General features: G+C 40.1%; 1 pseudogene across 1 annotated transcript; it reads left to right on the forward strand.

Moving 5' to 3' along the window:
* The first annotated feature begins 509 nt into the window (after window positions 1-509).
* LOC308283074 lies at window positions 510-12,988 on the forward strand (annotated as a pseudogene). The gene is made up of 4 exons: window positions 510-1,828; window positions 6,261-6,385; window positions 11,266-11,366; window positions 11,578-12,988. The product of its transcript is annotated as an uncharacterized misc_RNA (transcript).
* Window positions 12,989-25,756: the final 12,768 nt, after the last annotated feature.

Genomic DNA, 25,756 nt, shown 5'->3' on the forward strand with positions numbered 1-25,756 from the left:
AAAGTGTGCTCGCCTATAGGCGAGCCCACAATAAAACAAAATCATCATTTTAATGGCCGCTTTCAAGATGTTTTGGCCATTATCTCTGGAACGCAAGGTCCAATCTGCTCAGTTTAAAGCTTGTTGGATGCGTGACGTGTGTGTGTGTGTGTGTGTGTGTGTGTGTGTGTGTGTGTGTGTGTGTGTGTGTGTGTGTGTGTGTGTGTGTGTGTGTGTGTGTGTGTGTGTGTGTGTGTGCGTGCGTGCATGTCTATGAACTTTGCAAAACTTCTGTTGTGTACCAAAGCTACTCCCCATCAAACTCAGCAGACAGAAATAGGATACAGAAATAGAAACCTTCCAGCACACTCCTCACAGACCACTGGAACCTGCTGCTGACTTTGTCAGCTGAATGAACTTTAACAAGAACCTGGATTCACCGAAAATGAACTTCATCTGAAAACTCTAGAAGAGGCAGTGTTATCACTAATGACTGGTTGATTTTGTGTCTTGAGCAGTGCGTTTGTAAAATGGCATCTAAGTCGTCTCTCTCAGAAGAGGATTATTCCTGTCCTGTGTGTCGTGACATCTTTAATGATCCTGTTCTCCTGTCCTGTAGCCAAAGCTTCTGTAAAGCCTGTCTGCAAACATGGTGGAGAGAGAAGGTAATAAAGGAATGTCCAGTTTGTAACGACAGACATTCAGTGGATCCACCCAGAAACCTGGCTCTCAAGAACCTGTGTGAGGCCTTCATACAGGAGAGACATCAGAGAGCTTCAACAGGGTCTGAGGTTCTCTGCAGTCTGCATGCTGAGAAACTCAAACTGTTCTGTCTGGAATGTCAACAGCCAGTGTGTTTTGTGTGTCGAGATTCTAAAAAACACATCAACCACAGATTCAGACCCATCAATGAAGCTGCACCGGAACACAAGGAGAAAGTCCAGAAATTACTGAAGCCTTTACAAGAGAAACTGGTGGTCTTTAGTTAAGTTAAAACAAACTGTGACCAAACAGCAGAACACATTAAGGTCCGGGCCCGGCACACAGAGATGCAGATGAAGGAACAGTTTAAGAAGATGCATCAGTTTCTACAAGAGGAAGAGGAGGCCAGGATCACTGCACTGAGGTAGGAAGAGCAGCAGAAGACTCAGATGGTGAAGGAGAAGATTGAGGGTCTGAACAGAGACATATCAACCCTTTCAGACACAATCAGAGCCATATGAGGATCTGAGAGCTGAACACATCTCATTCCTGCAGAACTACAAGACCACAGTGGAAAGAGTCCAGTTCACACTGCAGGACCCACAGCCGGTCTCAGGAGCACTGATAGACGAGACCAAACACCTGAAGAACCTGACCTTCAGAGTCTGGGACAAGATGAAGGACATTGTCTCCTACACTCCTGTCATTCTGGACCCCAACACTGCCCATCCAAAACTCATCCTGTCTGATGATCTGACCAGTGTGAGATATGGAGATGAACAGCAGCTTCCTGACAACCCAGAGAGGTTTGACTACTGGGACCGTGTCCTGGGTTCTGAGGGCTTTAACTCTGGGACTCACAGCTGGGATGTTGAGGTTGGACACAATACATTCTTGTCTTTTCAGAGGAAGGGACAGGGAGGGGGTCAACACTGGATCATATGGTCATTTAAAGGTAAATACATAGCATACTCCTCACCAGGGTCAGTCACTGTTCTCTCAGTGAAGCAGAACCCCAAGAAGATCAGAGTCCAGCTGGACTGGAACAAAGGAAAGCTGTCCTTCTCTGATCCTGATACTAACACACACATACACATCTTCACACACACTTTCACTGACACACTCTTTCCATTAATTGGCACTCAACGTACTGTCCCTCTGAAGATGTTACCATGGAAGATCAGTGTAACTCTGGAACCATGTAGCTAGTTGTTGATGATGATGATGATGATGATGAGGATGAGGATGATGATGATGATGACGACGACGACGATGACATGTTATGGTTCATATTTATTGTCTATTGTCAATAATCAATAATTACAAAGTTATTATAGACAATGTTGAGTTAATGTAGACACGTGGTCAAATGTACAATGCATACATGTAGGCCTACATTCATTTAATAGTGTTCAAGTATCGGTGTGCGTGTGCACGCTTGTGTGAGTGTTTGACCAGGACTGAGTCAACCAAAATAGAATATAATAGTAGGTCTGTCTCCTCAGACAGTAGATTAGTGACAGTTTGTTCCCATTGTTCTCATGTTCTTTTCTCAGCAGAGCTGCTGCCTTGAAAACATCAGCATAGTCAAATCACTTGCTGGATGGAGCAAAACAATGTGTTTGACTTCACATCCATTTAGATACAATTATTATAACATTTAAAAAACAGGGATAACAGGCCTCTGAGCTTGTAGAGCGGCTATTTTTGGTAGAGTGTTAAATGTCAGAAAAGACACATTAACAGGAACCCCAACATATTAATAGAAAAAGTGGGTAATGATTTTCAATACAAGTGTATGAAGCAACTGAAACTGTATCTATGAATATGAAAAGGTTTAATCTGCAACACAATGTTATACAATTATGTAGTGGGGTTCTGTTGTCTCTTTCAGCTAAAAGCTCACAATGCGACACGTTGTGAGCTTGTAGATCTGCTATTTTCTGTTAATGTTCCCCTCAGAAAAGGAATGCTCAGGTTCAAGTTGTAAGAAATAGATTTGCACACAGTAGCTCCATTCAAAGGTTTTATAGACATCCTCCTGAGTGACGTTTGGAGGAGAAATCTCTTCTTCAGACTCCAGTCAAAGTCAAAGTGCAGTAAGAAGACAACAATTATACTGATGAATTGGGATTTGAAGTGTTTCTACTGTCAGTCAGTGGTTCCCAAAGCTTTTAGATCAAGGCCCTAAAGAGAAATAAGACATTACGAATTAACAGATCTACAAGCTCACAACATGTCACTTCGCGCCATTTGTGAGCTTATATATCTGCCATTTTCACTATTCTGAAACATTATTATATTTTTTATTTATTTATGAAATATTGAAAATGTTAGAATTGAATGAAATGTTCTTTTAATAGTTGGTTTTAATTGATTGTTGAAGTTGTGATTGTTTTTTTTTTAGTTTCAGCTCTCTTAAATCATTTGAAATAATACAGTATTAGTATAACTTTTAAAATGTAGAAATAAAAAACAAAAGGTGATATTTACTTGTCCCCCCAAAATTGGGGAGCGGGGTTTTTCAAACACTTTCGAGATTTTTCAAAAGATTTTTTTAAAATGCAGATGTACAAGCTTGCAGCACATTATGAAGGTGACGCACTGTGAGCTTGTATATCTGGTATTTTTGAGAACTGACCTAACCACTAAAATTTTAAATTACATAAGCCGCACGGTTTTAATGGGATAAACAATTTAGTTAAAAACACATAACTGTTTTGTCAAGCGACATTTCAAAAGGGATATGTTACATATTTAGAACCACAATTCCTCCAAGCTATTATCAGTGATTCAAGTGACTGCAGGGTTCATAGTCTACCTCAGCCATAAAACTAATATTTACGATACATACCGGTACATCATACTGACCTCTGCTAACCATCGTATAACTGTTTTATAATGTCATAAAGAGATTCATCCACCAACATGGTGATTATATATTAGGAAATCGCGTAAAAGTACAGTTCAAGTTCAGTACATCAGTGTAATAGTATCGTAATAATAGTCTGATACATTTTATAGTAAAGCATATAGATCCCTCAACATGTTTACTGCTGAGATAATTTAATTTCTACATGAATCCCCCAGTATTAATACAGACCAGGACAGGAATTTCATGGAGGCGACGAAGGCCATGGCCGTCGTTGCCCCTCAGTTTGGCCTTCATGTGTCCCTCAAATAAATGGCATGCTCTGAGGCCACAGTGGCCCGAATACATGTAGACACCAGTGTTTTGTTGAGATTCTGAATTCTTACCCTTCTTTACACTGAAAACCAATCCAGTGACTTTAATTGGTGCTGGGATGAGCATGGATAAGTAAATACCATTATTTATTTGTTTAGCTGCAGAGTAAAATCAACCTTAACCTTTACATTGAATTCATTCGTTCAATGGACTAAAATCTTGTTTTATTTGATAGCCTTCCTGCCCCTCCCTCTAGTGTCAGTGAAGGTGTAGTGTTGTTCAATAGATATCAGTCTTGTAGGTTATACTAGTACATGCAGCTCATACAACCTCTGTTCTACACAGCTACTGTAGGTCCCTTCCACACCATGTCATAAACAACATGTCTATCACTATTTGATTTAAACTACTAGAACATGGACATCATAAATACTATAGAGACCTGTAGATAGTTTTATCTTTATTTTAAGAGGGGGAGGTAGCTTTGTGGACAACTTGGTGCTTTCTTTGATTTTATTTTGTAAAAAAGAAAGTAAATGTCAACTCAATATTTTCAACAAAAGTAAAAAAACAAAAACAAAAAAAAAACATCAAAACACTGAGGAGACTCCATGCTCACTACTTATCAGAGTAGTTCAGTTCCTACATACAGTGGTTTCTGAACGGCAGACATAACAAATACAACCATTAGTTGTGTTGCTGCCTTCACCCAGTGCTTTGAAAAGCTCCTGATACCTCCTTCTCCAATATATGAAGGACCACACTACAATATGTGCAATGCTTCTGCTTGTGGGAATTGTTTCCTTCCATGCTTTGAATGTGATGGTGTGGCTGTAGGTGAGACTACAACACTGCTAATGTTTAGGAGGCCTGTCAGCTGTGATGAGAGTCTCCACTTTATGTGCACTAATATGGAGAAATAAACTGCAATCTGAGAGCTCTGGCACTTTTAACAAGAGAGTCACTGGTTATGGTTACATGAACACCAACATCTCAGAACAACAATGGGATAAATGTACCTGGAATATTCTGACAATGTTCACAATACTGAACAGTTTGGCAGCACTGCCAATGTACTGACAACCCTAATTTAGTAGAAAATCTATATAGTTGTGGGCAGATAAATGGAGATTTTAGAAAGCAGGATATTAATTACTGATCACCTTGGTGTCACTATTTCGGGCATGTCAAAAACTGTAAAAAATAATTTCAAAAATAGCTAGGAGCTTGTAAATCGGCTATTTTTTAAAGGATTTGAATAGGGCTTAAGTAGTTAAAGGGGTCCCATCCTCTTTTACAGTACACTTTAAGACATAATAAGACAGAATAAAGCCATAATAAGAAATAATGTGTTGGTAATTAGAACTAATATTATTGTATTAGATAAAAACAAAGACAGAATAGCAGAAAGAGCGAATACATTATCTGGCAGCGGCAGGTACCACCGCACGACCAGCAGTTCGACCGGCAGTCGCGCTGCATTGCCGCTGATAGAACTGGCGGCCACCGCGCGGACCAGCAGTTCGACCGGCAGTCCCGGCAGTAGGGACTGCCAGACTGCCAGTAGGCCGCCGCACGGAACGGTAGGTAGGACCGGCATCGCTGGTAACTGCCGCGGCAGCCACCACCGCACAGACGGGCAGTTTACCGCTACGGGACCTGCCGGTCCGTGGGGCGGCCGCCGGTCCTACTGCCGGGACTGCTGGTCCTATCGCCGGCGATGCAGTGCGACTGCTGGTCAAACTGCCGGTCGTGCAGCAGTGTCTGCCGCTGCAGCTCCGCGGCAGGTGCCAGTGCCAGATAATGTATTCGCTCTTTCTACTATTCTGTCTTTGTTTCTGTCTAATAAAATATATTAGCTCTAATTACCAACACATTATTTCTTATTATGGCTTTATTCTGTCTTATTATGTCTTATTATGTCTTAAAGTGTATTGTAAAAGAGGATGGGACCGTTAAAGGCATGTATATAAAGATATATACAGTATATCCTGAACAAGACATAAGGAGATGTTATTGCAGCTGCAGTGTGTATGTAAAGTAAGTACAGTATGTACAGTGTACATATAGTCAGTGTCGGAACATCCTAGAGGATTGTTGTCCTCATAGAACATCCAGAGGATTGTTGTCCTCATAGAACATCCCAGAGGATTGTTGTCCTCATAGAACATCCAGAGGATTGTTGTCCTCATAAAACATCCAGAGGATTGTTGTCCTCATAGAACATCCCAGAGGATTGTTGTCCTCATAGAACATCCCAGAGGATTGTTGTCCTCATAGAACATCCCAGAGGATTGTTGTCCTCATAGAACATCCAGAGGATTGTTGTCCTCATAGAACATCCCAGAGGATTGTTGTCCTCATAGAACATCCAGAGGATTGTTGTCCTCAGGGGAACACGTCAGTGGGCAGATGGAAGTCTTTGAAGGTGTAGAAGGAGATGTCACCATGGTCCACCAAAGCAAAGGTGACAGGAACGTCCCTGCTCTGGAAGGCCAGCAGTTTGACAGTCTGCAGGTCAGGAACTGGACCCTGGAAGCTGTGGACACACACACACACACACACACACACACACACACACACACACACCCACCCACCCACCCACCCACACACACACACACACACACACACACACACACATTTGGTTAGGTTTTACTATGGACATGCAAGTTGTTGGCACACAAGTGAGAAAAATAAAACACACTAGCTCGTACAGGGAGCTTGGCACTTATTTACTTATTTGTCAATACTGCACCGCTGTGCTGGTGGTGTGAATGTTCCATAGAGAATGAATGATGACATGTTAGTGTTGTCTACAAACGAGGAACACTGGTCTGCCTTGAAACAAGCCCAGGTGTGAAAACCACAAATTATTATACAACATACAACTTCTTATCACCTGACAGGGGGAGCTTGGGAGGAACACGTTATTCCAACCAGTTTCTTTCCCCTCCATCAGGCGCCCCGGCTGGCCAGGGGGAGGCAGTATAGATACCAGGATTACTGCATGTTTTTGTGAGGGTACATATCCTAGGAGTCACAGGGAGAACATGCAAACTCAACACAGAAAGGCCCTTTCGCCAACCCCACCTCGGGTGTGGGCACTGATGACGCGAAGGAGAAAACACGCCCCCAGCACCCATAGCATCCCCCGTTGGGAATCGAACCCAGGACCTTCTAGCTGTGAGGGGACAGCACTACTAAGCGCAAAGTTTGACCTTATGGTCAAGATTATATTTATCCCCTGAGCAAGCAGGCCGGCTTTCCATTGAGCTCATGGTTCAATGGTAAAAAAGAAACAATTCAAATCCAGGACAGAAGAGGAAAGTTACATAGTGCTTTAGGGTTACATAGTGTTTGCCTGGTTCCAGACCATAGACCCCGCCCACTCTCAGAGTGGACTAGTGTAGTCATTTCAGACAGTTACCTTCCCTCTACAGTTAACTTTAGAGGCTATGTTCGCAGGAAATTATTCTGGTTTATATTCCCCATATTACAAAGATCTTGCGGACCCATGAAGACCCCCTGTTGATGTTTTTACTGAACAGGTGCTTCCTACGTTTGTCTTAGATTCTAAACATTTGATGTATTGATGTTTTACCTTGCTATTGTAGATTGCTCTGGATTAAGAGCTACATGCCTGAATTGTAAATTCTAAGCCCTAGAACTAAGTAAATGTGCTTGTAGGCACAAACTGTTTACAAACCACTGTACAGACTATAACGACACACTGAACCCCTGACTGCCCCTGATGAGCAGGACTGTCGCTATTGTCAGTGTGTGAAAGAGTTCATGTTTAGCCTACACTGTAAAGTAGCCTACTTTGAACAGTCACAGTTCCGTTTGAGACAATAAAAAAACATTCTCTCTATTGTTTCCTATTAGTAGAGGAGCCTATCAATTTTTGTAATTTTGGAATGATAATTTTTGGAGACATGTATATCTTCATTCTTGGGGTTCTCACAATGCCAAAAAAACATGTCTTCAATTTTTCTTTTTGTGTTTAGCATGTGTAATTAGCATAATTAGCCAATTAATTGCCAAAAACAGTAAATGGCAATAACTTTGCTTCTGGGTAACTTATAAAGGTGATCTAAGAGTCTAAGTCCATGTTTGTGAGGTCCAGAAACTCATATGTTACCATTGTGAAGTCATACAACCTTTCCTAATTAGCATAATTAGCATAGATTACGCAAAAACGAGGTGAAAATAAGCAAATTGCTGCATTTCTTTGTTTTAGTCAACTTTGAAAGCTTCTCACAGACTCTACAAGTCCAGGAATTATTATTATCCTATACATGAATCATGCAACCTTTTGTCTGTGTAATAATTATGTAATAATCACACCGAAATATATATTTCTAAATTTCTTTATATATCCCTCATATAAAATAAAGAACAATATGAGAAATGGTCACAGAATTATCAGATCGTTTATACTAATATGTACAGAAAGTTCTGTAAACACATTTAAATAGAAGGGTCTCCATCTTCGTCGTCGTCATCGTCAATCCCCAACAGTTGCGCCTTGCTTACATTACAACACACCTCTTCATCTGCCCCACACATGCACATCTCAGAGTAGTTCAAATTTTGAGATCGACAAGAACAATGTGACATGCACTGGGATTTCTTGCAGCCACATTTGATCAGTTGAGTAATGGTGGCTGGAGCTGGGGGATCCCATGTTGTGACTGGCACCAGATGATCTCCCTCAGCCTCCCATCCATATTCAGTTGCTGGTGGCATCTGTGGGTTAGGTACATGGTCCTGATACCATACCATTGCCTGGTAATGGGCACGGGCAATGGCTTGATGTAATGCTCCTTGTGTAGGTGGCAGCTTCTCTGCTTCTAATTGTTTCTTTGTGAATAACCTCCACCTGAGACTGAGATCACCAACATCCACAAGATTTGTACCGGGCTCGTACAGCTGGCAAACAAATGCTTCAATCTTTTTTTCTGTGTCAGAACTGAGCTTTTTTGAAGTAGCAAATGCAGATACCACCTCCACAGGACACCGGTGTAGGACTTGCCAACAGGTTAACTTTCCCTTTCCAGCAAAATGGCCTGTCTGGTCAGCTCCAGTGAAGGCATTGGAACCCTGGTAAGGCTGAAGTCCTTGTTTTACCCAGTGCCTGCACTACTGGCTCCAGTGAGATGATACGTTTTTTGTTTCCCACACCGGTGATGAAATAGGTGTCCTTGCACAGCTGATTGTACCGTCGGATTGCAAGAACAAAGACATCAGTGTCCGGGGACTCAATGTAGAGCTGTGTTGCCCTCTTCAGACAGCAGGCTGTGCAAGATTATCCTTGTGTCAGCCTCTTCCTGTGAGCTGTAGTGTGGAGATGTTTTACATCGATATAGTTTGAGTGGACATCTTGCCTTGACGTGATTATGAAAACGTTGGGTTTCCCCTGGAAGTGTAGGAGGGCTTTCTTAACAAGATAGACAGTCAGCTCATCTTTGGTGTGGATACCTGGCAAGAACTGTTTTTCAGACACCTTCCCTATCAGTGTGTTGTCTTCCACATGATAAGTGGTAGGGGGCTTGCCACCCTGGCGTCGCTTACGCGTGGCCTCCTTCAGTGAAGATGCGATATCATAGCGGTCAAATACTACATGGGTCTCACTATGTTCTTTGGTCTCCCTGTCCAGTATGGCTATGAAGTGGTCAGCCCACTGGGAACATATCTTGATCCATGATGGCTTTCCCATTGCCTGTACCAATGCCATTCCATCTATGACAGTTACACTCTTAGATGGCAGGGGACAACTGTCAGTGACAGCACTCTGTGGTTGCTGATCAACACCAACGTCACCAGTCCTCTTCTCATTCTGCAGCTCCTCGAGAATGGTCATGAGCTTGCTCTTGTCTGTGCAGGGCCGAAGCTCACCAGTCACTGTGAAGAGAGCACGTGGTTTGGCAGTGAACTCGTGCTGGCCAATGGCTTCTTTGAGGTTGATCTCTGACCGTGATCGAGCAACAATCAGCATTCGAGCAAACAATGACCTGTCATCCTTCAATTCCACCACCTGGTCAGCGAGCTTGTGTTTCACAACTTTTCCTGCACTCTTCCACATCTTCAGTTGAACCTTTTTCATTCTGGCCCAGACACTGACTTCATTTTTGTTATTGCGTGCTTTCACAAAAGCAACATAGTTCTGCTGGCCAATTTCGTCTTGGCTGCATACATCTTTCTCCACGTGGGGTGGCATCACAACTTTTGTGATGATATTGGGTAGGTCTTTGCCATCATATGTTAGAGGATTCAAAGATGACTTGATCACATGCTTCAATCGAAGTACATTCTTTTCCTGCCTTGTCCAGACAGCAATGGACAAGTCATGGTGCTCCTTTTGTGTAGCTGTTTGTGTGATCTGTGGTCTGCAGGGCCTTCATTTCTGCTAGGTAGACTGGAACCAACCGGGCATACTTCTGCTTGTCATGAGCAAAGAAGTATTAGCATAGCTCATCCAGGGAAGAAAGATGAAGTTCCCAGAGGCCATCACGGGTAGCACGCATGAAAGTGTATATCAGTAACACCATTTCAATAACTATGATTAGCTTTATCAGCTGTGATCCCTCACAGCTGAAGCACAGTTGCTTGACTCATTATGACAAGAATTAATCTATGGATATACTAACAGAAAAAGAAACAGGTAACTTCCTACTTTCAGACTAATTAATAAATCATGTATGCAGATTGTACTAATGACAAAAGGTTGCATGATTTACTTACATCAGGATAGGAATTTCTGGACATGTAAACATACTCAATTAGTCAATAAGAGTCTCAGATTATCTCTCCAAAGTCAGCTAAATGTGAAAAATGAACTGATTTCCTGATTTTCAACTTGTTTTTGTATAATTTAAGCTGATTATGCTAATTATGAAAGGTTGTATGACTTCACAATGGTAACATATGAATTTCTGGACCTCACAAACATGGACTTAGACTCTTAGATCACCTTTATAAGTTACCTAGAAGCAAAGTTATTGCCATTTCCCGTTTTTGGCAATTAATTGGCTAATTATGCTAATTACACATGCTAAACCCAAAAAGAAAAATTGAAGACATGTTTTTTTGGCATTGTGAGAACCCCAAGAATGAAGATATACATGTCTCCAACAATTATCATTCCAAAATTACAACCAGCAGAATCACTTGATTGGCTCCCCCACTATATACTAAAAGAATAATAAATAAAAGTGTGTGTGTGTGTGTGTGTGTGTGTGTGTGTGTGTGTGTGTGTGTGTGTGTGTGTGTGTGTGTGCGCGTGCCTGCGCACGTGCGTGCGTGTGTGTGTGTGTGTGCGTGTGCGTACGTGCTTGCATGTGTGAGTGTTGCAACAGATCTGTGGTGAGTAAAAGCTCCACCCCTATCTGACTCAGAGAACTCAGGAAACAGAAACTTACTGCACAGCAGCACACTCCTCTCTGTCGACAGACCGAGAGACAAACGATTCAGCTTCAGATCAAGCACACAACTTCCAGTGAGGAGGACAGACAGTCTTTCCACAGCTACAGGAGGGAATACTGACCCAGACCACTGGAACCTGCTGCTGACTATGTAAGCTGAATGGACTTTAATAAGAACCACCGTTCAAAGTGAAAGTAAACTTCAGGGAACATTCTAGAGGGAGTTTTACCACCACTGACTGGCTGATTTCCTTTATTGAGCAGAGTGTTTGTTGCTTCATTCAGGGACAAAATGGCATCCAAGTCATCTTTCTCAGAAGAGGATTTTTCCTGTCCTGTGTGTCATGACATCTTTAAAGATCCTGTTATCCTGTCATGTAGCCACAGCTTCTGTAAAGCCTGTCTGCAGGAATGGTGGAGAGAGAAGTTAATAAAAGAATGTCCAGTTTGTAAGGAGAGACATTCAGTGGATCCACCCAGAAACCTGGCTCTGAAGAACCTGTGTGAGGCCTTCATACAGGAGAGACATCAGAGAGCTTCAACAGGGTCTGAGGTTCTCTGCAGTCTGCATGCTGAGAAACTCAAACTGTTCTGTCTGGAATGTCAACTGGCCGTGTGTCTTGTGTGTCGAGATTCTAAAAAACACATCAACCACAGATTCAGACCCATCGATGAAGCTGCACTGGATCACAAGGAGGAAGTCCAGAAATTACTGAAGCCTTTACTGGAGAAACTGGAGGTCTTTAATAAAGTTAAAACAAACTGTGACCAAACAGCAAAAAACATTAAGGTCCAGGCCCGGCACACAGAGATGCAGATGAAGGAACAGTTTAAGAAGATGCATCAGTTTCTACAAGAGGAAGAGGAGGCCAGGATCACTGCACTGAGGGAGGAAGAGCAGCAGAAGACTCAGATGATGAAGGAGAAGATTGAGGGTCTGAACAGAGACATATCAACCCTTTCAGACACAATCAGAGCCATAGAGGAGGATCTGAGAGCTGAACACATCTCATTCCTGCAGAACTACAAGACCACAGTGGAAAGAGTCCAGCTCACACTGCAGGACCCACAGCCGGTCTCAGGAGCACTGATAGACGAGACCAGACACCTGAAGAACCTGACCTTCAGAGTCTGGGACAAGATGAAGGACATTGTCTCCTACACTCCTGTCATTCTGGACCCCAACACTGCCCATCCACAACTCATCCTGTCTGATGATCTGACCAGTGTGAGACATGGAGAGACACAGCAGCTTCCTGACAACCCAGAGAGGTTTGACTACTGGGGGCGTGTCCTGGGTTCTGAGAGCTTTAACTCTGGGACTCACAGCTGGGATGTTGAGGTTGGAGACAGCACATGGTGGGCACTGGGTGTGTCAGCAGAGTCTTATCAGAGGAAGGGAAATGGAGGGGGTCAATACTGGTGCATATATTTATGTGAAGGTAAATACACAGCAATCTCCTCACCAGGGTCATCCACTGATCTCTCAGTGAAGCAGAACCCCAAGAAAATCAGAGTCCAGCTGGACTGGAACAAAGGAAAGCTGTCCTTCTCTGATCCTGATACTAACACACACATACACACCATCACACACACTTTCACTGAAACACTCTTTCCATTCATTGCCACTGGTCGTACTGTCCCTCTGAAGATGTTACCATGGAAGATCAGTGTAACTCTGGAACCATGTTGTTAAACACGATGATGATGATGATGATGATGATGATGATGATGATGATGATCATGATCATGATGATGTAATGTATTAACAATATTACTAATAGTACAATTGCAAACAATAATGGTAATTAATATTAGGGGATTCATAGAAATGGTCGCAAGTAAATATATTATGTTCCATAATATGTTCCTACATGAAAAAATATATACAATTATTTCAAAAGATTTAAGAGAGTTGAAACAAGTAAAAACAATTCCAAGCTTTTCATCAAGTAAAAACAACTATTAAAAGCAGCATTTCAAAAGTATTTAATAAATAAAAAAGTCTAATAATTTCCATTAAAAAAATATAAACTCAATAGCTACAAAAAGAAAGGAAACTTGACTTCGGTCCATTATGTCTCCCCTTTAATGGCAACAGTCCGCCATTCCGAAACACCGCTATTCCGAATCAGGGTTAGGGTTAGGTTTAGGGTTAGGGTTAGGGTTAGGGGTAGGGTTAGGGGTAGGGTTAGGGTTAGTTAGGGTTAGGGTTAGGGTTAGGGTAAGGGTTAGGGTTAGGGGTAGGGTTAGGGTTAGAAGTCAACGTTCGGAATAGCGGTGTTTCGGAATGGCGGGGTGTAACCCCCTTTAATAATACCAATTTGTAGTGTGTTTTATATAATTTTTAGCATTGATTTGTCAACGATTGGTTTCTTTACAAGGAGCTATATTTGGTAAGCATCGGGCATTCGTGGATTGAGCACCACAGCCAAACGTGTGGGTAGCACCGACCAAATTGTTGCCAAAATGGCTTGCAATATAGACAACATGCCTGGCCACGCCCCCTACTTCCGACCGGAAGCCCTTTTTTGGGCTTGATCGTAGCGCGATTTCCTGTTTACGTTCATCTGATCTGATTCTCCTCTTAACTAATGAGACGGGATTGTTTTACTTTGTAATTTTACTTTGTAACTTATGTTAACAATGTCACTTAATGGCAACACTCATCCACTCTGCTGATAAATAAATGAGTTGTGACGATACACACCTGTTCTGCCATCATTCAATGTTATGAGTTGGAGGGGAAAAAAAAGATCTCAATTGAAACAATTGCCATAGGCTTTCTTGGGCGTATGCTTTTAGTTGACCTTGTACTAGTGTACTGTCATGAAACTACCTTTTTTCATATGCAAACTTCTTAAAAAATAACGCTATTTAAATTGTTTCAAAAGCTTTATACCCTGTATATATATATATAAAATGTCACAATGCGACATAGCTTTTTACACAATGCTGTACTCCCTCCAACTGCATGTCATATTATATGTTCGCCATTTTAAACAGTTTTTATTTTATTTGACACTTGCTTTGGCAATATAAACATGTCTTCTCATGCCAATAAAGCTCCTTTGAATTGAATTGATATAGGCCTACAAATAAACAGATTTGTGTATTTGAAAGCAAGCATTGAACCTAATCAGTATTTCATGGAAGCGAATGTTGTATGATTTCTAGCTAGCAAACCTTTTCCCTTCAGAACGCTGGTTGATCATGTCAAACGTTGTCATCTCCATTCTCCTCTGTTCTGGGATGAAGTCACAGTTGGCTTGTGTTGTGTGATATGCATTAATGTTTTTACAAATAGGCCTGTCAACAACTCAACCCACTCCAGAATAGACATAATACACATTAGCCCACCTATTATGTGCATCCTATGCTGTGTTCATTTCACTATATCACTGTAAATCATCGATTTAATCCTAATCAAGGCAATATAAATATCCATTCATATTTAATGCTCATTTAATCATTAAATCCTAAACTGTCACGTCAAAACAATGAATACATTTGGCTTTAATAGATACAAAAACAAACTGGATTAATTGAAAATGACAAGTGTTTAAAAGCATTCCTTCAAAGCATCATTGGGAACATTCCTTATCTCAATAACACAATATACAGTACATTTGAAACCCTCAACAGTTAAAAAAAAAGGCATGGACAAGTCAAAGAAAAGTGTGTATAAATATTTTATTGCAATAAATATGATGAGGAGACCCTCACATCTGGCTTCATTGGTCCTGGACGTACAGTACAGGTCTGAAAGACAGAAAACAATTGCATACACAGATACAACACAACAGCGAAGAGCTTGTATTTCAATTATAATCAATGTTGTGTTGTCACAAGTGAAAATAACTTGTACTTAGTTGTAACAAGAGTAGTCCCCATACAGTAAAAGATCGTAGCTAACAAGGCTAATTAGCTAGCATGAGAGTTTTACCTTGTTGTTGTTGTTGTTGTTGTTGTTGTTGTGAGTCGTGCTGCTTCTCTGGGGAGTTTGCTGAGTTTAGGATATGTTAAGGATGTCATCAATACTATTAACTGGTGTAGATAGAATAAAAACATCGAAGATAGCGGTGCGCTTGCATATCAAGAGACCATGACCGCAGTCACCGCACCATCTGACAGCTGGAAAAAAAAACTCCGTTGGTTTAACCCTTTCAGTTCATTGTCATAATCTTTTACTGCAGCGCTGGGCAGTGTTGCCAAAATTTGTGAGAGAAATAAGCCAAACAAGCCAACTCTTGCAATATAAATAAGCAAAAAAAACAAGATAGTTTAGGTAAATAAATTGACTTGGCAACACGTTTATATGCATGCCTGACAGAGAGAACCCGGAAGTTCCCTTTCGACTTGGGGGCGGGGCGTCCCTCCTGCAATCGGCCAGGAATGTTGTCTATAGGCCTACTGTTCTGCTGGCATTTACTCTTGTTTTGGGCTTCCCTGACACTGACCTTAAAATTAAGTGTAAAAATAGCCAATATGTGCTGTTTTTTCTTTTTCTAATTCCTGTCGGAGAGTGCAATCATTCAATGAACCAAGCAACAAACGAGAACGGTCCGTGTACCTTTTGATAGTTTGTTATTGGATTTGGTTTTTAAGAACGAAAAACGAAAAAGGAGACAATTAGTTCTGGTTTGCCGTTTTTTGTTTTTAATTACCAAATCGAGGAACGGAATACCAATCCCGGACCGTCCATTTCCACTCTGTTGTTTACACGTGACAAAACCAAAATAGCCAATGCAAAAACTGCGAAACCACTCCGCGGTCCGTTCTGGGTCCTGCTTATTCCGTGTATCATTCTCATAATGAAAAATGAAAGAACGCAGAACGGAAGCAGCAGTGACGTAAGTGTCACGTGACCGGAAAATCTGTCGCGGTTGTAGTTCTTTCAGGTTTTTTCCGTCGTGGACTCGTGTACTATATTAAAAGCTTTTATTTGTAGTAGATCTACACATTGTGCAAGTAAGCAGTCATATGGAGTGTAATTTTATTATAGAATTGACCCGATAATTATAGGGGAGAGCCGGGGAGGGAGGGTAGAAACATGGGGGCTTAATCTATTAAGTGCAGCAGGCTAAAAGGTCCGAATTGCAACATTTGCAACACACGTTTCCACTGCAGTTTCAGATGATAATTATATTCATGGCCCTGACCCCTACAATATAATTATATTCTAGTAGTGTATAACAATATGGGCAACTATTCAGGCATTTAGCAGATGCTCTTAATCCAGAGCAATAAGCAAGGTCAATACATCAATCAAATGCATAGAAATAATATTCTAAGGAAAACAAACAATCCCCTTGTCATACAAATGAAGATAATTCTTACATAGTTTAACAATTTATTTAAAGTTTACATATTCTTTAAACTGATGACACATGGTACATGTGTATACATACATAACTGGGTGTGCACATTTAATTAGAGACAATAATCCCATTTAGACTGGGAACGCATCTTTTTATGTTAAATTCACCTCTTGAAAAATAATACAATATTAAAACATTTGAGCAATATTAATCTTAGAAACAGTTGTTCCTGAAAAACATTAGGATTTAGATTTAGAAGAATTCTTTGTCATTTTTCAAGCTCAAAGCTGTGAGCTTGTAGCCTAGATCTTACAGAAATAACAGGAATTTAAGAGACTTTTTTGAGTGGGCGCTCGAAAATGTAGCACATTCAAAAAATAATTTGAGAATATTAGACATATTCACTCATATATTGAATGACAGACAGATAGAACACAGTACTATGATAGATATTTAACTGATATAACATTGAATGACAGACAGATAGAACACAGTACTAAGATAGATATTTAACTGATATAACATTGAATGACAGACAGATAGAACACAGTACTATGATAGATACAGTATTTAACTCATATAACATTGAATGACAGACAGATAGAACACTAATGATAGATATTTAACTCATATAACATTGAATGACAGACAGAACACAGTACTATGATAGATACAGTATTTAACTCATATAACATTGAATGACAGACAGATAGAACACAGTACTATGATAGATATTTAACTCATATAACATTGAATGACAGACAGATAGAACACAGTACTATGATAGATATTTAACTCATATAACATTGAATGACAGACAGATAGAACACAGTACTATGATAGATACAGTATTTAACTCATATAACATTGAATGACAGACAGATAGAACACAGTACTATGATAGATATTTAACTCATATAACATTGAATGACAGACAGATAGAACACAGTACTATGATAGATATTTAACTCATATAACATTGAATGACAGACAGATAGAACACAGTACTATGATAGATATTTAACTCATATAACATTGAATGACAGACAGATAGAACACAGTACTATGATAGATATTTAACTCATATAACATTGAAAGACAGGCAGATAGAACACAGTACTATATGATAGATATTTAACTCATATAACATTGAATGACAGACAGATAGAACACAGTACTATGCATTATATATTTTAAATTTACACTCCCAGTAGGCTATAAAGTTAGCAACATTTGGCACATGTGGCCCATCAGAACACTGGTTTTCAATCTATCAATTTGGAATGATCAATCTGAATGGCATATTAAAAACTTAGATGTATTTTTGACACAATTCTGTGACACCATGTATGTACAATCATATGTCTATTGTGTGTCGCCTATGAAGCACCACATCAGAAACATTACAAGAAATTAAAAAAAAAACATGAAAATATAAAGTACAGAAAATATTTTGATTGACAGGGAAGGTCCCGGATCCAATCAAATAGCTGCCGGATCCAATCAGAGACGACAGAGAGGTGGGGGAACATGTTCCCCCTCAAATTAAGCACTTGGTATTTACAATAGAAAGGTCAGGGGAGGCCAAAATTAAGGCATGCAATACACTGACTGCTGAAGATGCTCAGCTAGGCTCTACAATATATGATCTCACATACTGTATGTGTATTTCCCAGTCAGATTTGTTTCTCAGATCATAAAAGTTGATTTCACTGACACTGGCCAGGAGTTGTACATTAGGGATTAAGGTGTCTGAGAGAATCAGTGTCAGTCTCTGAGCACCATACAATTAAAAAAGGGAAGAACAAAATGTTCATGTCCGGTGACATAGTTTCCGAAATGAAGATAAATAATGATGTTAATCTGAATGAGAACAAATATCTGTTTGTCAGTATGTTAATCCTCCTTAAAGGTCCAACCAATAAAACTAGTAAGACGCCCGGGGGGAGACAAGCGACCTCGCCCTAAAGGGTGAAGTCTTGCCATGTCTTGGCCATCTGGCCAGTGATGTATATCGGACCAGTTACCTTGTACTCGAGATCCATGTACTGTATATGATATGATAGATATGATGTGAGAGCCCAAACAAGCTTACTCAGTTATTTGTGAAAATCCTATGACGTCTATCACATCTGACATCATACATACAATCCATTTTATGCCCATACATGGAGATCCCTGTCTGAACCAGCCACACAGATTTGGGCTGTCTTCCTCCATACCGGTATATGGGCATTCCCATATTAAGTCCTGTTAGATATGAAACAAGGGCTACATCACACAGGTGCGCACGCACGCACGCACGCACGCATGCACGCACGCACGCACGCACAGACGCACGCACGCACGCACGCACGCACGCACACACACACACACACACACACACACACACACACACACACACACACACACAAAGTAGTACCCTAAATGTGGCTAGAGTTGGAATGCACTTTCTGCTCCCTTGCCAAAATAGCAGATCTACAGTGAGCTAGTAGATTGGACACTTTTGGTTAATATTCCCCCCAATTTGGGATCAAGTGGTTAAACATCAAGTATAACGTTATTTTAAATATGTTCTACACAGATGTTCTATCAAGTTGTACTTAATTATAAACCATGTCACAGTATAATGAGAATTAATGAGTTCTTAGAGCATACAGGCCCTACACTTAATGCGGCCCACAGGCAAATATCAGAATACTGATATAATATTGATTTCTGCTGTTATAATTCCAAATGTAAAACATGACCCACTTTCATTATGTCAGTCGACTGTATATTAGTATCTTCTTGATGACTAGTAGCCTATTACTAGTCTTTTTTGTCAAATGCATTTGTGATTAAGTTCATAAAGTAAGAACATAAGTTGACCTGTACATGCATTTGACATTAAATAAAACAATTACTTTTAAGGATATCAATTAAAATATTTGCAAAAATAGCAGAATAGCAGAGCTTGTAGATCTTCTATTTTTGGTATATGCATTGTGGCCCTCTGGAGTGTGTGTGAAAATGTAGTGGCCCTTTTCAGCATCAAAGTTGCCCACCCTGTCTTAGAGTCATAACATACAGAATGCATAGCAAAATGTCTGAAAATGTCACTTTTTTGAGTGAGTGGCTGCGCTGGAAAGCCTTCTGTTCTGGAAACAGAAATAGATTTTACACCTCTCCTGCTTAGTGGAGAGTGTGGTGTGATAGAGGAGGTCTCCCCGAATGCATGCGTGTGTTCAAAGTGCCGACGCAAAGAGCCGTCTGCTCTCCAGCGCCAACTAGAGTTTGAAAATGTCTGAAAATTTCACTTTTTTGAGTGAGTGGCTGCACTGGAAAGCCAACAGAAATAGATTTTACACCTCTCCTGCTTAGCGGAGAGTGTGGTGTGATAGAGGAGGTCTCCCCGAACGCGTGCGTGTGTTCAAAGTGCCGACACAAAAAGCCGCCTCCTGTCCAGTGCCCAATTTGTAAAGGCTATGCACTCCAGCGAACTGCATTTATCCATTTATAATGTTTTTCTAATGTTAATAAAACTTTTCTTTTTACCCAGAAACATAATTAGCATTGTGTGTGTTCGTTTAAATGCTTAATCTATGTTTTGAATGTGCATATCATGGGACAATTACTCGCTCAACATGTTTCAATTGCCTCGGGGGTACTCTTATTGTGAAGAGATCGGCACCGGAAGTCTTATTGCAGCTAACGCTAATGCAGCTGACTTCACATAGGCTCGGACACCTAACAAGTCTATGAATCTATCTATGACATTAATGAAAATCTGCATCACGCATTTATACAATATGTGCAGGGAGTCCCTGCTTCATCTCTATCAGCCAAGGGGTCCTTGGCCTAAAAACGTTGAAGACCCCTGATGTAGGCCCCAAAGCATGCTAATTCTGGACCGTCATTCCTGTGTATTGTCTTGGAAAGTATACTTTGGATTACAATAAGAATGTGGTAGAAATGTTTGCACATTTACAAACAATTAAACCTATTTCAATTCATAAACATATTTTTTCGAGGTTATACAATATAATAGAGAGACTATCATGGTGTTAATCATCAGTGGTCAATGATCAAAATCAGTGATCCTAATGTGTTGCACAGACCCAAGTTACATGCCAGGTCCTTTCCAGTGATAAACTTGCATCGTCTGGCACTATCCGTTTAGATTAGAACAATCATCTTTATCCAGGGTTGCAGATCAAAGTGCTTCACAGGCAGGACATAATTCACTTCACAGTAGATAACTCAGACATAACATTATAGTAGGCAACATGCAAAAATACAAAGAGTGCATAGAGTCCTAAGAGGACGGGACTGTTGATGTCAAATGTGTCACCCTGTGCCATGGTTTTGCAGGACAGGACAGATGCCAGCATAGCTCACTTTCACAAGTATAGTAATAGGCCTATTACAGTAGCTGTACAGTATCGGTGGCATGATGAGAAAGTATCTGCAGTGAAATGACTAGCTCGTCACCTGCTTTGAGGTACAGCGATGTTGCTTTGACATGTCAAGAGCATCATCTGCCCCTATGAAAGCATGAAATGCTATAAAATCTATGAATGTGAGTTGCTGTTGGGTGTCTTCTTGCCTTGTTCTCCAAAAAGTGGATTGACTTTGACTTGGTGACAATTGTAACATTGTTTCATCAGGGGGAAATGTGCCCTTAGTGACTTGTTTAACATGATTACCAACCTTGTTTCTGGTCATTGCGACTGTAGGTCGCAGTTTAGTATGCGAACGGTCACAGCTTAATCGTATCTCTGTAACGCCTGACACTGTGGTTCCCCACTGTGACATGTGATGTCACAGTGATGTGTCAGGGGAACCACAGTGTCAGGCCCTTCCCTTTTTTAATTGTATGGTGCTCAGAGACTGACACTGATTCTCTCAGACACCTTAATCCCTAATGTACAACTCCTGGCCAGTGTCAGTGAAATCAACTTTTATGATCTGAGAAACAAATCTGACTGGGAAATACACATACAGTATGTGTGATCATATATTGTAGAGCCTAGCATCTTCAGCAGTCAGTGTATTGCATGCCTCTGTATGGCAGCCTTAATTTTGACCTCCCCTGACCTTTCTATTGTAAATACCAAGTGCTTAATTTGAGCTCTCTGTCGTCTCTGATTGGATCCGGCAGCTATTTGATTGGATCCGGGACCTTCCCTGTCAATCAAAATAGTGCTGTTGGTCATTTATGTTTTCATCCTTCCAAATAGAGACCTTTTTGGTTGCAGCATTTTCTGTACTTTATATTTTCTTGTTTTTGTTTAATTTCTTGTAATGTTTCGGATGTGGTGCTTCATAGGTGACACACAATAGACTTGATTGTACATACATGGTGTCACAGAATTTTGTCAAAAATACATATAAGTTTTTAATATGCCATTCAGATTGATCATTCCAAATTGATAGATTGAAAACCAGTGTTCTGATGGGCCACATGTGCCAAATGTTGCTAACTTTATAGCCTACTGGGAGTGTAAATTTAAAATATATAATGCATAGTACTGTGTTCTATCTGTCTGTCATTCAATGTTATATGAGTTAAATATCTATCATAGTACTGTGTTCTATCTGTCTGTCATTCAATGTTATATGAGTTAAATATCTATCATAGTACTGTGTTCTATCTGTCTGTCATTCAATGTTATATGAGTTAAATATCTATCATAGTACTGTGTTCTATCTGTCTGTCATTCAATGTTATATGAGTTAAATACTGTATCTATCATAGTAATGTGTTCTGTCTGTCATTCAATGTTATATGAGTTAAATATCTATCATAGCACTGTGTTCTACATGTATCTGTCTGTCATTCAATGTTATATGAGTTAAATACTGTATCTATCATAGTACTGTGTTCTATCTGTCTGTCATTCAATGTTATATCAGTTAAATATCTATCATAGTACTGTGTTCTATCTGTCTGTCATTCAATGTTATATGAGTTAAATATCTATCATAGTATTGTGTTCTATCTGTCTGTCATTCAATGTTATATGAGTGAATATGTCTAATATTCTCAAATTATTTTTTGAATGTGCTACATTTTTGAGCGCCCACACAAAAAAGTCTCTTAAATTCCTGTTATTTCTGTAAGATCTAGGCTACAAGCTCACAGCTTTGAGCTTAAAAAATGACAAAGAATTCTTCTAAATCTAAATCCTAATGTTTTTCAGGAACAACTGTTTCTAAGATTAATATTGCTCAAATGTTTTAATATTGTATTATTTTTCAAGAGGTGAATTTAACATAAAAAGATGCGTTCCCAGTCTAAATGGGATTATTGTCTCTAATTAAATGTGCACACCCAGTTATGTATTTATACACATGTAGACCCTACCATGTGTCATCAGTTTAAAGAATATGTAAACTTTAAATAAATTGTTAAACTATGTAAGAATTATCTTCATTTGTATGACAAGGGGATTGTTTGTTTTCCTTAGAATATTATTTCTATGCATTTGATTGATGTATTGACCTTGCTTATTGCTCTGGATTAAGAGCATCTGCTAAATGCCTGAATAGTTGCCCATATTGTTATACACTACTAGAATATAATTATATTGTAGGGGTCAGGGCCATGAATATAATTATCATCTGAAACTGCAGTGGAAACGTGTGTTGCAAATGTTGCAATTCTGACCTTTTAGCCTGCTGCACTTAATAGATTAAGCCCCCATGTTTCTACCCTCCCTCCCCGGCTCTCCCCTATAATTATCGGGTCAATTCTATAATAAAATTACACTCCATATGACTGCTTACTTGCACAATGTGTAGATCTACTACAAATAAAAGCTTTTAATATAGTACACGAGTCCACGACGGAAAAAACCTGAAAGAACTACAACCGCGACAGATTTTCCGGTCACGTGACACTTACGTCACTGCTGCTTCCGTTCTGCATTCTTTCATTTTTCATTATGAGAATGATACACGGAATAAGCAGGACCCAGAACGGACCGCGGAGTGGTTTCGCAGTTTTTGCATTGGCTATTTTGGTTTTGTCACGTGTAAACAACAGAGTGGAAATGGACGGTCCGGGATTGGTATTCCGTTCCTCGATTTGGTAATTAAAAACAAAAAACGGCAAACCAGAACTAATTGTCTCCTTTTTCGTTTTTCGTTCTTAAAAACCAAATCCAATAACAAACTATCAAAAGGTACACGGACCGAGAACACCAAAAGAACAGTACTGCAGGCCTGCCAGGCCATTTTTAGAGGGGCGCCGGGCGCTACCCACACGATTGGCTGTGTTGCTCATTCCACGAATGCCAGATCCTTACAATTTGTTGTAAAGGTGACAAATCAACGATAAAAATGATATCAAACACCATTTGGCATAATTAAAGGGGAGATAAATGGAAATTTTGGGTCTACCCACACTTTTGGCTGTAGTGCTCATTCCACTAATGCCTGATGCTTACAAACTGTACCTCCTTGTAAAGGTCACAAATCAACAATAAAAATGATATAAAACACAATACAAATTGGTATTATTGAAGGGGAGATATGGACTGAAGTCAAGTTTCCTTTCTTTTTGTGCCGAGTTAATATGTTTAAGAAGTAGTGAAAATAGCAGATCTATAAGCTCACAACGTGGCATGGCGTGAAGCGACACATTGTGAGCTTGTAGATCTGCTATTCATAACATCTAATTTCTCTTTTGGGCCTTGAGCTAAAAGCTTTGGGAACCATTGACTGACAGTAGAAACACTTCAAAGCCCAATTCATCAGTATAATTGTTGTCTTCTTACTGCACTTTGACTTTGGAGTCTGAAGAAGAGCTTTCTCCTCCAAACTCAGGAGGATGTCTATAAAAACATTAAATGTAGCTACTGTGTGCAAATCTATTTCTTACAAGAGTACAAGAATAAAATGTGTTCAAATTTTGCCAGTCCTCAGCCTCACCTTGTGTGCTGTTGGCTCCCTCTAGTGTCAGTGAAGGTGTAGTGTTCTTGTTCTAGTAAGCTATACATGCAGCTCATACAACCTCTGTTCTACACAGCTACTGTAGGTCCTTCTACACTGTCATAAACAACATGTCTATCACTAGTTGATTTAAACTACTAGAACATGGACATCATAAACACTATAGAGACCAGTAGATAGCTTTATCTTTGTATCTTTATTTTAAGAGGGAGGTAGCTTTGTGGACATCAGCAAAGGATCGTAGTTTTGTGGACAACAGTGTTCTTAGATTTTATTTTGTAAAACAGAAAGTATAATTTTCAACAAAAGTCAAAACATCAAAACACTGAGGAGACTCCATGCTCACTACTTATCAGAGTAGTTCAGTTCCTACATACAGTGGTTTGTGAACGGCAGACATAACAAATACAACCATTAGTTGTGTTGCTGCCTTCACCCAGTGCTTTGAAAAGCTCCTGATACCTCCTGCTCCAATATGAAGGACCACACTACAATATGTGCAATGCTTCTGCTTGGGAATTGTCAAAAATTGTCCCAACATGTTGGGAGCTTGTACAGTAGACAAGCTATTTTGGAAAGTCTTTGAATAGGTCTTAAGTAGTTAAAGGCACGTATTTAAAGATATACAGTGAATAAGACCATAAGGAGCTGTTATTTCAGATGCAGTGTGTATTGTACAGTGTGTACAGTTTGTACAGTACTAGTCAGTGTGGTAGAACATCCCAGAGGATTGTTGTCCTCATAGAACATCCCAGAGGATTGTTGTCCTCATAGAACATCTCAGAGGATTGTTGTCCTCATAGAACATCTCAGAGGATTGTTGTCCTCATAGAACATCTCAGAGGATTGTTGTCCTCATAGAACATCTCAGAGGATTGTTGTCCTCATAGAACATCTCAGAGGATTGTTGTCCTCATAGAACATCCAGAGGATTGTTGTCCTCATAGAACATCCCAGAGGATTGTTGTCCTCATAGAACATCCCAGAGGATTGTTGTCCTCATAGAACATCCCAGAGGATTGTTGTCCTCATAGAACATCCTAGAGGATTGTTGTCCTCATAGAACATCCCAGAGGATTGTTGTCCTCATAGAACATCCAGAGGATTGTTGTCCTCATAGAACATCCAGAGGATTGTTGTCCTCATAGAACATCCCAGAGGATTGTTGTCCTCATAGAACATCCAGAGGATTGTTGTCCTCATAG

This window comes from Nannobrachium achirus, assembly GCF_963921795.1.
Source record: "Nannobrachium achirus genome assembly, chromosome: 4".
Taxonomy (NCBI): Eukaryota; Metazoa; Chordata; class Actinopteri; order Myctophiformes; family Myctophidae; genus Nannobrachium; species Nannobrachium achirus.